We start from the raw sequence: 9,306 nt of genomic DNA, 5'->3' as shown, positions 1-9,306 counted from the left end.
ATAAATATATATATATATATATACCTAATTTTAACCAATTTAAATTTGTAGCTCACGTGCCCCAAAAACCGCTGAAATCTACCTCCTTGCTTCGATAGTAGGGAAGGTGCTTCTCCTCATCTATTCTCACTACTCTTGTGCTCACACTTACTAATATAGATGCTGGTGGTGCTGCCACCCACCCCCATCCCTCAAAAAAAATTCCTTTTCACCACCACCTGAACAGTAGTACTCTATTCAAAAGTCCTCCAAAATCATATTCAATAAAGTCACACAATAGAAAGACATTGTGTTTGGCATAGTGATGCCACATTCAGAGGAAGCATTTTTCCTCTACTATTTTTATTATTTTCATTTCACTCACGTGCCTTTTTGCATGCATATATCCAAGTACAGAAATTGTACTTTAGGTGTTAGGACTACAGAACACCTACCATCTTCTCATTCTGATGTTCTGTAGTTCACAGGCGTGAACTGGGCAGGGCTAATTTTATTGCTGGAGAGAACACAGGAACTTATGGGGTCACTGGATCTCTGGAAGGATCATTAGGTATTAATTTTGCACTTTTGCACTGAACAGATTCAACTAAGCGCGTTCAATGGTATATTTAAAGTGGAACTAAAGTCTACATCATGGTGTGTGGACCTTTGCCATAATTTGCAACTATATAGTATTTTAACAAATTATGGCACACTTATCTCTCAAAACTCCACTTTCTCGCTATAAAATGTCCACAATCTTATTTGCCATTACATCTAGGTCACTGACATCTTTTCCTGGACTTCTTTGGGGTTCAGCATCTTCCGCCATCTTGATTAGCTGGCCCAGGATAAGGTAACTCCCCCACATGTGCATGACAGTTAATTCATCCCGGCACGCAAGGCTCACTGTGAATGTACACTGAGCAACACATACATTTAAGATAAAAGCCTGTATAGCAGAGATATAATAAAAGTAATAAATAAAGATATAATAAGATATACTGTAATAAAATACCTGCTGGCAATTTTTTTTTTTTAAACGCATTAGTTCTACTTCAACAGATGAAATGGAAGCAATGTAAATTGTTAAGGTTTACATACCCTTTAAAAGTATGTTTCAAAAGTAAGTTTGCCAAAGTAACTTTTGTGCCCAATTTACACAAATTGTTGAGCAAAATCATTTTGTCTGGTTCATTTTTGATGAAAACCGATCAAAATCACTGATTTTATAGACAGCACATAGAAACTTTGTCATTCTAAGTGTTTTGCATTGCATAGCCTGTATTATAACAGACAGAGCTGAACTATGAAATATGTTTTCTAGACTGTGATTGAGAGGGTCATTCTTGTTATTATCCTTTAAAAGACTGAAGGATGGAAAACTGGACACTAGAAGGATCTGTGACAAGGAGAAAATACTGATTGCAGTTGTTGGTGTTAAAGCCATATAGAAAGATAAATTGACACATTACATAAAGCAGGTATAGCAGTGGCAGTATACAGAAGTCATCTACAGAGTGTAATAGCAAAATGAAAGATTCCTGAATAACTCATATCAGAGACAAGATGAATTGAGATGATATCAAATCTTGGGCAATGGTTTCAGTGAAAGTCATTTAGATGGTGTCATGATCAGTTCATTTTTTACAACATAAATGTAATACTGGGCATATCCTCAATTCATAAAAGGTACACAAGCTGTTTATCATCCACGTATTTCACAGACACTTCTCATGTAACCTGGGCACATTTGATACAATACATTTTAGTTTCTTTTTTTCACTCAAAGTGAAAACTATCAAACAGAAAGATTAATTATTTTATCTGCTCTTGGGTTAATCATGCTTACCTTCTCTTAGCTAAAAAAGACATTCTGATTGCAAGGGTGCCTGAAATTAACAAAGGGTAGACCTCTGGAAAAACAGAAAACTAAATTAAGTTTGTAGCCTATGAAAATGACAAATAGGCTGGCATTTTGGTTTTTGAACCAGCATCAGCATGTCAGCTGGTGCATGTCAATGCCCAGGAATTTGGTAGGTACTTGCCTAGCAGAGCTGGATGGTCCAGATGCCGTGGATGCAATAAAGAGATCTCTCTCCTAGGGTGACAATGCTGTCACTCTAGGGGACATCCAGGGCCGGCGCTAACGCAAGGCAACATGGGCACTTGCCTTACGGCGCCAGGGAACAGGGCGGAAAATTGACGGTGACAGTCGCCGGGCGCCGGCATAAGTCCGGCTCCGGCCGTCCAATCGAGCTCAGTTTGGGCTGCCGCTGCGGGCGTCATCTGAGGGACGAGTCGCCGCCGGCCGCAGCGGCGCTGATTAATGCACAATACTGTATTGTGCATTGTATATTGTATTGTGTATTGTATTGTGCAATGTATTATACAGCGGCACAATGCTGAACACCAGCAGCTACAGAGGAACAACAAATCCCAGCAATAATACATTATACAGCGCAATGGAGAATACCAGCAGCTATAGAGGAACAACAAATCCCAGCAATAATACATTATACAGCGCAATGGAGAATACCAGCAGCTATAGAGGAACAACAAATCCCAGCAATAATACATTATACAGCGCAATGGAGAATACCAGCAGCTATAGAGGAACAACAAATCCCAGCAATAATATAGAGCTGCAACAATTAGTCGATTAAAATCGACAATGGAAAACGTTGTCAATGTTTTTCATGGTCGATTTGTCTGCAAAAATTTAAATTTCCTGCTCGCCTCTCACGCCCGCCTGTTGGCAGCTCCATACACGAGTTACGCCGCGTACGCCACGCTCACCACACAGGCCGGACACACGCCCGCAGAGCCGCCGCGACTTACAAGGGTTCAGAAACAGGTAAGGGGGACCTGTTTTAAAGTTTGCTGTTTTTTTTTTAAAAAAGCGGCACACTGCAGAACACAGCTATAGATGAACACCAAATCCCTGCAATAATATATTAAGCAGCCCGTATAATGTATTATTGCTGGGATTTGTAGTCCTCTCTAACTGCTGGTATTCTGCATTAGTGTATAGTGTGTGTGCGCGTGCGCGCGCGTGTGTGTGTGTGCGCGCCGGGGGGGCGGCAAAATGCACCTTCGCCTGAGTTGGCAAAAATCCTTGCACCGGCCCTGGGGACATCTTCCAATGAAGCTGAACATGCTGACAAGCTGTGCATAGGCTTGTACTGCAGAGAGTCCCAGCATGACAACATTGGGCCTCCATAGACCTCCATAGACTCACAGTAATGCACCATTGTCACCCTAGGAGAGGTAGCTCCCCCAGAGGATGATACTGAAAGGAACATCAGGTGTTAAGAGAACATAAAGAAGCTGCATTAAAAAAGGAGAACCACAAGAGAAAAGAAGGGGTAAGCTAATATCTTACAATGTTTCTTAGATTTGAATAGTGTCCCAGCATGACAACACTGGGCCTTTATAGACTCACAGTAATGTAGCGTTGTCACCTTAGGAGAAGAAGCTCCACCAGAGGCTGATACTAGAAGGAACATCAGTTGCTAACAGAAAAAAAGAAGATGCATTAATAAAAGGAGACCCACAAGGAGTAAGCTACCATTTTACAATGTTTCTTTAAGATTTACATATACTTTAAATTCATACTTTGTACAGAACACCCCAAGTTGCCATATTGTAAGGAACAGACATTTCAAAACAATTTTGAAGAAACATTTCAAAACATTTCAGAAACAGTGACTGCAGATGGAAAGGGAAACGTCACTTTTAATAACATTCAATTAGAAAATGTTTGTGTGTCAATTATATATACGTTATATCTTATATCTGTAATAAATAAGTCACGGCAACTGGACTTGCTGTATTTTTCTTGAAGACGTTTCACTGGTCATCCAACCAGCTTTCTCAATTCAGAATGACTTGTACAAAAAATTATCTGGGAATAAATATGGTGAATGTCGCTCCAATCCACATAATCTGTTAGGCACAACCAGGTGTTGATTGCATTTGAATTATTAGAGTTAGGAGGTGTTATTAACCTGCCCAGAGCGAGGTGTTAAAACAGCATTGTATGTGGCAGAAAATAGATGTCTCACCCCCCACCTCTATTCAATATTTCTTCACAGACACAGTTATATCTTATATTTGTATCTATCTATTATATCAAACGTAGAGTTTTCCTTTAAATTTATCTTTGTAAAGTTTCCCTGCGATATTGTAGCCTCTTTTATTGCCATTCATTATTCTCTTTCAATCCTATTCTTTTCATACCAACTTGCTGCCTAAATACAACACTTGTGTATTTGTTTTCCCCTAAAATGTATTGGAAAAAAGCACCAACACTGAAAATGTAGACATCTGTTTGTAGGAAAATGGTTTACATTTTCAATGTTGGTGCTTTTTTCCAATAATTTCTAGGAGAAAATAATTACACAGTGAAATCATTGTAAACAAGAACAAGATGACTATAGTGTTGTTTGTAAATTCTAAATATGCTCAGAACACCGAATCAGGATGAGAGAACCATCAAACACAGAGATTCCTACCTAGAATTTCCACCTTTCTCTGTTCTGCAGTAATTCAGGTTTACCTTCTCCTTTCTAAAACTAATTTCTAAATGGGAGGTTCAACCTTCATTATCAACAGTTTATTAGTTTTTTTGCTGCAATAGGAAAAACTGTAGTGTCTACATTCCTTTAGGCAAGAAGAAGTGAGTGCCCTACCGAAAAGAAATTTTGACTGCATGGGGTGTTTGTCATCTGACTAAGGGTAGATATTTTAAAATTACTAGCAAGTAAAACTAAAATGGCAACCACTCCAATCAATTTAAAACTAACTGGGTTATTCACAAAAGGGTGAAGAGTTTGGAGAAGGTAGGAGAAGAGAACAATCTAGGCCAAAATAGCTCATTTGGAAAAATCCTCCAATTCAGCTCACTTTCCAGTTCAGTTATTTTGGCCTAGAATGTTCACTTCTCCTGCCTTCTCCTAACTCTTCACTCTTTTGTGAATAACCCTGTAACTTTTTAAAGTAAGGTGCACATGAAAACTTCTGTTTTTAAAACAAACTGTTGAAACAGTGTAAATTTTTAGCTGACTAGCTGGTGAGTAAAACTTTTGTACTGTTTTGCACACATTTGCGTCTAAGGTAAGAACATGAAACAACAGACTTTTAAGGTACCCAATTACAGCAATACATATTATTTCCTAACACCAAATGTATTAACAATGGATAAAAGAACATAAACCAAACCATTCTCATGTTCAGATGAACATTCTATCACATATGTACATATATATTGCCAAAAGTATTGGGACACCCCTCCAAATCATGTGATATAGGTGTTCCGTGAAATTTCCTTGCCACTAAATATTCCACGGGTCAACTGTTAGTGGTATTATAACAAAGTGGAAGCAACAGGGAACACCAGCAACTCCATGAAGAACCACGAAGTGGTAGGCCACGTAAAATGACAGAGTGAGGTCAGCACACGGTGAAGTGCACAGTGCACAGAAGTTGGCAACTGTCTGCAGAGTCAATAGCTACAGACCTCCAAACTTTGTGTGGCCTTCAGATTGGCACAACAACAGTGCGTAGAGAGCTTCATGGAATGGGTTTCCATGGCCAAACAGCTGCATCCAAGCCTTACAATATTACACTGTTTAAACAATTTTGCCATTTTTGTTTTACTTGCTAGATTTGGCTCAGGACTCACTGCAGGGCTTCAGCTGTCATTGTGCTGTGCTGGGCTTCTGGTGTGTCCCTACATCTTTAAGGAGAAATGGGCTAACGTCAGGCATACCTGCCCTTAACTTATTTATTTAAAGTTTTAGAAAACCACAGTGACAGCAGATAGAAAAGGAAAGGTCACTTTTAATAGCATTCAATCACAAGTTGGCTTGTGAAGCAGTTATATACAGCATGTTATATCAGGAAAATTTAGAGATTTCCTTTAAACATTGATCTTTGCAGAGTTCTCAGATCCCATATTAACTAGTAAAGATATAGAACGCACTTCTTTGAGAACTTTACTGGTACTATATCCAGTGAACATTTATAATAGATCACATAAATATACACCAATCAGCCATAACATTATGACCACTGAGAGGAGATTGATTGACATTCATTTTCTAATTTCAACGGCACCTGGAAGTGGATGGGATATATTAGACAGCATATTATGAGTGACAAGGGCCAAATTGTGATGGTTGTCAGAGCAACTCCAAAACTGCAGCTCTTGTAGGATGTTCCCAGTCTGCAGTAATCAGGACCTACCAAAAGTGGTCCAAGGAAGAAAAGCTGGTGAACCGGCAACAGGATCATGAATGACCAAGGTTTAATTAATGCACAAGGGGGGAGAAGGCTGGCCCATGTAGTCCAATCCAATAGAAGAGCTACTGTAGCTCAAATGGCTTGTTGCTAGATATCACAGCATACATGTTGAGGTCTATTGGAGTCCATGCCTCGAGGGGTCAGGTCTGTTTTGGTGGCAAAAGGGGGACCTACTCAATATTAGGCAGGTTGTCATAATGTTAAGGCTGATTGGTGTATACATCAAATATAATTTTATTAATACAAAACATTAAAGTGATAGTATGTATAGTATACAAATCTGCAATTAATCCACCTCTCAGGCCTATACCCAATCCAATAATCCTTCTCAGAATGTAATTTGAGGTGATTATTATTAGATTATTATAAAGTGCTATTGCATATACAACCCTAATTCCAAAAATGTGGGGCGCTGTGTAAAATCTACAAAAAAACAAGAATGCAATGATTTGCAAATCTCATAAACCCAGATTTTATTCACAATAGAAAACTGAAAACATCAAATGTTTAAACTGAGAAAATGTACCGTTCTTAAAAAAAAACATAAGGTACTTTTGAAATTGATTTTTTCCTACAAGGTTTCTAGGATGAGATGGGGAGGCAATAGACTCTATGCGTTTCATTGATCAAGGTCCATTTGTTCAGGAGATGAGAGGTATCACAATTGCTGAAATAAAACTGTATATACTGCACTGCATAGAGCTCATAAGGAGAGCGGCAGGGGAGGGGGCCACAGTGGACCAAAGGAAGAAGCAATCGCCACAAGCCTTAACCTTCCAGTCCATAGTTTTCAAGAAAAAGGGAGAAGTCACAATCACATCCAAGTTGCATTATTGGCAGTGCAATGAAGCACAATTCCATATATCTAAAGCTCTCAAATTGTAATGTTTTCTCCCCAAAAAGGTAACGTTAGATTATTAATCAACTTGGCAAAAAGTATGTTCATTTCTGCTAGAGGGCAATCTATTAGACCACATTCACAAATCCATAGAATCCTTGTTTAAGTCACAAAACCAAAACAGTCAAAGTATGCGATAGGAATCTCCTCCTTCCTGAGATCTCTGTCTCCCTGGCTAGAATCCTCTAGCATCAGCTCTGGCCAACTGCTGTGCAAACAAATCCCTTCTAATTGCTCCAGATATGTGAGCCACAAGCAAGCAGGTAGCTTGAGATCCCCCAGGGCATGGGGTCTAAGGGCCAGACGGTGTTCTGCCAGGGACCCCCTCACGGAAGCTTAGCTGCATGCTGACCCTAGGTCACGACCGCCGGGTTCATGCTGTGGAAAGTACTCGTACACACAGGATATGGATAACATGTTTGCATTCCAGTCAGCACTGGCAAAGGCAAGAGGGCAGCAGAGGAAATGGAGATCTGAAAAATGGGCCAAAGGTCAGGGCTGGCAAAAGACAAACACAATCAGAAGAACTAAGCCAATTTGCTACACAAAAGAGTCCAAGTAAAAGCAGCCCAGGAACAAAGGCAGAAATGGGAGCTCAGAGGCAATAGGAGTGTTGCTTAGGCAAAGTGAGGCTGGTCTGAGCAAGATTTAACAAAGGAGAGAGATAAGAGGCTGAACAGGAAGTAGCAAGAAGTAAGGTATATTAAGCATCAGGTGAAGCAGGTGATACTCTTAGCTGCTAGCTCTGTGCAACAAAAGCAGAGCACATGCTTGTAGAACCACATGTCAGCAGACCCACAGCAAAGAGGTAAGAACAACTGCAAGCCTGTTGAGGCACAGGTAACAGATCAGCTCTGTAGCGTGTGACATCCCTTTTAATACTGATCTATTGCTGGCTGCAATCATCCCACAATATATCACTATAAAGAAAGATCTACTGATGCAGGGAGAGACTGGACCAAGCTCCAGCAGCCCTGCCCGATTCTCCATACCAATAGGAAGTGCTGTGACATCACTATACTGCCGATGTAAGTACAATGCTGAAGTATTACATTTACATACTCTGTTACAGCGCACTATAGAACAATCTGTAAACAGATTGTCATTGACAGCCAGCAGTTCCAGTGCTACTGTACTGGGGGGCCCACAGGAGCCGTTGAGTCCGGGTGCCAATTTAAAATGGTTCTGGCAAATAGCCGTTGTCCCTGTGCCATTTTAAAATGGCTTCTAGAACTCAAGTGGTTAACCCAACCACCTCAGTTGTTGTTTTCTCAGTGCAGACCAGAGATTATGCAATGTACATTTTTTTCAGCTCCACAACCTGGGGCACTGTAAAGCAGTGAGCGACAGTGACTGGACAATGTTTTTTATCTAGCTGCAGGCACTTGGTATTATAATTTCTGTAAAGTAATTTGAAAATGCTTTTGTACATGGGATCTAGCAAGACAATGTATCTAACCAAGGACCAATGTAAAATCCGATATTAAGAAACGACACAATCTAAGCTATAGACAGCAGAAAAGCTTATTTTGTGTAACATTATTTTATATTTTTATTTTATAAAACAAACACACACAGGGGTCTGTTTATAAAGGTCAACAAAACAATTGTCACACTTTGCCCTATTTCACTACCTGAACTTCTCACACTTGCTGTATTTATAAAACAATTAAAGATAGGTTTTGATTTCGATGTGTGGTTTAAAAAGTGGTAGAGAAAAGAAACAGCAAAAATTCCTCTGAAAATATGAAATAAAATTACACTACCTTGAGTAATTAGCTCCAACATATTCCCTACATAAAAATAAACAGGTAGCATGAAAAGATGGCATAAAACCCATCTATACATTAGAATGCACTTAATTATCTTAATGTTTAATTAAATATGGCAAAACATAACTGGGGAAATTGTGTGTGTGTGTGTGTGTGTGTGTGTATATATATATATAGATATATAATGTCAAAAAAGACATCTATATACAGGTGAAACTCGAATAATTAGAATATCGTGCAAAGTTAATTTATTTCACTAATGCAACTTAAAAGGTGAAACTAATATATGAGATAGACTCATTACATGCAAAGCAAGATAATTCAAGCCGTGATTTGTCATAATTGTGATGA

This window comes from Nanorana parkeri, unplaced genomic scaffold, assembly GCF_000935625.1.
Source record: "Nanorana parkeri isolate BGI_ZX_2015 unplaced genomic scaffold, ASM93562v1 scaffold290, whole genome shotgun sequence".
Lineage (NCBI taxonomy): Eukaryota > Metazoa > Chordata > Amphibia > Anura > Dicroglossidae > Nanorana > Nanorana parkeri.
The sequence above is the reverse complement of the archived record's forward strand: the minus strand, read 5'-3'. Positions refer to the sequence as shown.